The following is a 6000-nucleotide window of genomic DNA, read 5'->3' as shown; positions in this document are numbered from 1 at the left end:
CAACCAACCAACCAACCAACCAACCAACCAACCAACCAACCAACCAACCAACCAACCAACCAACCAACCAACCAACCAACCAACCAACCAACCAACCAACCAACCAACCAACCAACCAACCAACCAACCAACCAACCAACCAACCAACCAACCAACCAACCAACCAACCAACCAACCAACCAACCAACCAACCAACCAACCAACCAACCAACCAACCAACCAACCAACCAACCAACCAACCAACCAACCAACCAACCAACCAACCAACCAACCAACCAACCAACCAACCAACCAACCAACCAACCAACCAACCAACCAACCAACCAACCAACCAACCAACCAACCAACCAACCAACCAACCAACCAACCAACCAACCAACCAACCAACCAACCAACCAACCAACCAACCAACCAACCAACCAACCAACCAACCAACCAACCAACCAACCAACCAACCAACCAACCAACCAACCAACCAACCAACCAACCAACCAACCAACCAACCAACCAACCAACCAACCAACCAACCAACCAACCAACCAACCAACCAACCAACCAACCAACCAACCAACCAACCAACCAACCAACCAACCAACCAACCAACCAACCAACCAACCAACCAACCAACCAACCAACCAACCAACCAACCAACCAACCAACCAACCAACCAACCAACCAACCAACCAACCAACCAACCAACCAACCAACCAACCAACCAACCAACCAACCAACCAACCAACCAACCAACCAACCAACCAACCAACCAACCAACCAACCAACCAACCAACCAACCAACCAACCAACCAACCAACCAACCAACCAACCAACCAACCAACCAACCAACCAACCAACCAACCAACCAACCAACCAACCAACCAACCAACCAACCAACCAACCAACCAACCAACCAACCAACCAACCAACCAACCAACCAACCAACCAACCAACCAACCAACCAACCAACCAACCAACCAACCAACCAACCAACCAACCAACCAACCAACCAACCAACCAACCAACCAACCAACCAACCAACCAACCAACCAACCAACCAACCAACCAACCAACCAACCAACCAACCAACCAACCAACCAACCAACCAACCAACCAACCAACCAACCAACCAACCAACCAACCAACCAACCAACCAACCAACCAACCAACCAACCAACCAACCAACCAACCAACCAACCAACCAACCAACCAACCAACCAACCAACCAACCAACCAACCAACCAACCAACCAACCAACCAACCAACCAACCAACCAACCAACCAACCAACCAACCAACCAACCAACCAACCAACCAACCAACCAACCAACCAACCAACCAACCAACCAACCAACCAACCAACCAACCAACCAACCAACCAACCAACCAACCAACCAACCAACCAACCAACCAACCAACCAACCAACCAACCAACCAACCAACCAACCAACCAACCAACCAACCAACCAACCAACCAACCAACCAACCAACCAACCAACCAACCAACCAACCAACCAACCAACCAACCAACCAACCAACCAACCAACCAACCAACCAACCAACCAACCAACCAACCAACCAACCAACCAACCAACCAACCAACCAACCAACCAACCAACCAACCAACCAACCAACCAACCAACCAACCAACCAACCAACCAACCAACCAACCAACCAACCAACCAACCAACCAACCAACCAACCAACCAACCAACCAACCAACCAACCAACCAACCAACCAACCAACCAACCAACCAACCAACCAACCAACCAACCAACCAACCAACCAACCAACCAACCAACCAACCAACCAACCAACCAACCAACCAACCAACCAACCAACCAACCAACCAACCAACCAACCAACCAACCAACCAACCAACCAACCAACCAACCAACCAACCAACCAACCAACCAACCAACCAACCAACCAACCAACCAACCAACCAACCAACCAACCAACCAACCAACCAACCAACCAACCAACCAACCAACCAACCAACCAACCAACCAACCAACCAACCAACCAACCAACCAACCAACCAACCAACCAACCAACCAACCAACCAACCAACCAACCAACCAACCAACCAACCAACCAACCAACCAACCAACCAACCAACCAACCAACCAACCAACCAACCAACCAACCAACCAACCAACCAACCAACCAACCAACCAACCAACCAACCAACCAACCAACCAACCAACCAACCAACCAACCAACCAACCAACCAACCAACCAACCAACCAACCAACCAACCAACCAACCAACCAACCAACCAACCAACCAACCAACCAACCAACCAACCAACCAACCAACCAACCAACCAACCAACCAACCAACCAACCAACCAACCAACCAACCAACCAACCAACCAACCAACCAACCAACCAACCAACCAACCAACCAACCAACCAACCAACCAACCAACCAACCAACCAACCAACCAACCAACCAACCAACCAACCAACCAACCAACCAACCAACCAACCAACCAACCAACCAACCAACCAACCAACCAACCAACCAACCAACCAACCAACCAACCAACCAACCAACCAACCAACCAACCAACCAACCAACCAACCAACCAACCAACCAACCAACCAACCAACCAACCAACCAACCAACCAACCAACCAACCAACCAACCAACCAACCAACCAACCAACCAACCAACCAACCAACCAACCAACCAACCAACCAACCAACCAACCAACCAACCAACCAACCAACCAACCAACCAACCAACCAACCAACCAACCAACCAACCAACCAACCAACCAACCAACCAACCAACCAACCAACCAACCAACCAACCAACCAACCAACCAACCAACCAACCAACCAACCAACCAACCAACCAACCAACCAACCAACCAACCAACCAACCAACCAACCAACCAACCAACCAACCAACCAACCAACCAACCAACCAACCAACCAACCAACCAACCAACCAACCAACCAACCAACCAACCAACCAACCAACCAACCAACCAACCAACCAACCAACCAACCAACCAACCAACCAACCAACCAACCAACCAACCAACCAACCAACCAACCAACCAACCAACCAACCAACCAACCAACCAACCAACCAACCAACCAACCAACCAACCAACCAACCAACCAACCAACCAACCAACCAACCAACCAACCAACCAACCAACCAACCAACCAACCAACCAACCAACCAACCAACCAACCAACCAACCAACCAACCAACCAACCAACCAACCAACCAACCAACCAACCAACCAACCAACCAACCAACCAACCAACCAACCAACCAACCAACCAACCAACCAACCAACCAACCAACCAACCAACCAACCAACCAACCAACCAACCAACCAACCAACCAACCAACCAACCAACCAACCAACCAACCAACCAACCAACCAACCAACCAACCAACCAACCAACCAACCAACCAACCAACCAACCAACCAACCAACCAACCAACCAACCAACCAACCAACCAACCAACCAACCAACCAACCAACCAACCAACCAACCAACCAACCAACCAACCAACCAACCAACCAACCAACCAACCAACCAACCAACCAACCAACCAACCAACCAACCAACCAACCAACCAACCAACCAACCAACCAACCAACCAACCAACCAACCAACCAACCAACCAACCAACCAACCAACCAACCAACCAACCAACCAACCAACCAACCAACCAACCAACCAACCAACCAACCAACCAACCAACCAACCAACCAACCAACCAACCAACCAACCAACCAACCAACCAACCAACCAACCAACCAACCAACCAACCAACCAACCAACCAACCAACCAACCAACCAACCAACCAACCAACCAACCAACCAACCAACCAACCAACCAACCAACCAACCAACCAACCAACCAACCAACCAACCAACCAACCAACCAACCAACCAACCAACCAACCAACCAACCAACCAACCAACCAACCAACCAACCAACCAACCAACCAACCAACCAACCAACCAACCAACCAACCAACCAACCAACCAACCAACCAACCAACCAACCAACCAACCAACCAACCAACCAACCAACCAACCAACCAACCAACCAACCAACCAACCAACCAACCAACCAACCAACCAACCAACCAACCAACCAACCAACCAACCAACCAACCAACCAACCAACCAACCAACCAACCAACCAACCAACCAACCAACCAACCAACCAACCAACCAACCAACCAACCAACCAACCAACCAACCAACCAACCAACCAACCAACCAACCAACCAACCAACCAACCAACCAACCAACCAACCAACCAACCAACCAACCAACCAACCAACCAACCAACCAACCAACCAACCAACCAACCAACCAACCAACCAACCAACCAACCAACCAACCAACCAACCAACCAACCAACCAACCAACCAACCATCCAACCAACCAACCAACCAACCAACCAACCAACCAACCAACCAACCAACCAACCAACCAACCAACCAACCAACCAACCAACCAACCAACCAACCAACCAACCAACCAACCAACCAACCAACCAACCAACCAACCAACCAACCAACCAACCAACCAACCAACCAACCAACCAACCAACCAACCAACCAACCAACCAACCAACCAACCAACCAACCAACCAACCAACCAACCAACCAACCAACCAACCAACCAACCAACCAACCAACCAACCAACCAACCAACCAACCAACCAACCAACCAACCAACCAACCAACCAACCAACCAACCAACCAACCAACCAACCAACCAACCAACCAACCAACCAACCAACCAACCAACCAACCAACCAACCAACCAACCAACCAACCAACCAACCAACCAACCAACCAACCAACCAACCAACCAACCAACCAACCAACCAACCAACCAACCAACCAACCAACCAACCAACCAACCAACCAACCAACCAACCAACCAACCAACCAACCAACCAACCAACCAACCAACCAACCAACCAACCAACCAACCAACCAACCAACCAACCAACCAACCAACCAACCAACCAACCAACCAACCAACCAACCAACCAACCAACCAACCAACCAACCAACCAACCAACCAACCAACCAACCAACCAACCAACCAACCAACCAACCAACCAACCAACCAACCAACCAACCAACCAACCAACCAACCAACCAACCAACCAACCAACCAACCAACCAACCAACCAACCAACCAACCAACCAACCAACCAACCAACCAACCAACCAACCAACCAACCAACCAACCAACCAACCAACCAACCAACCAACCAACCAACCAACCAACCAACCAACCAACCAACCAACCAACCAACCAACCAACCAACCAACCAACCAACCAACCAACCAACCAACCAACCAACCAACCAACCAACCAACCAACCAACCAACCAACCAACCAACCAACCAACCAACCAACCAACCAACCAACCAACCAACCAACCAACCAACCAACCAACCAACCAACCAACCAACCAACCAACCAACCAACCAACCAACCAACCAACCAACCAACCAACCAACCAACCAACCAACCAACCAACCAACCAACCAACCAACCAACCAACCAACCAACCAACCAACCAACCAACCAACCAACCAACCAACCAACCAACCAACCAACCAACCAACCAACCAACCAACCAACCAACCAACCAACCAACCAACCAACCAACCAACCAACCAACCAACCAACCAACCAACCAACCAACCAACCAACCAACCAACCAACCAACCAACCAACCAACCAACCAACCAACCAACCAACCAACCAACCAACCAACCAACCAACCAACCAACCAACCAACCAACCAACCAACCAACCAACCAACCAACCAACCAACCAACCAACCAACCAACCAACCAACCAACCAACCAACCAACCAACCAACCAACCAACCAACCAACCAACCAACCAACCAACCAACCAACCAACCAACCAACCAACCAACCAACCAACCAACCAACCAACCAACCAACCAACCAACCAACCAACCAAC

Source organism: Epargyreus clarus, unplaced genomic scaffold, assembly GCF_041222505.1.
Source record: "Epargyreus clarus isolate Ecla_fem2 unplaced genomic scaffold, WU_Ecla_fem_2.2 ptg000021l, whole genome shotgun sequence".
Taxonomy (NCBI): Eukaryota; Metazoa; Arthropoda; class Insecta; order Lepidoptera; family Hesperiidae; genus Epargyreus; species Epargyreus clarus.
Note: the sequence above shows the minus strand (reverse complement) of the source record.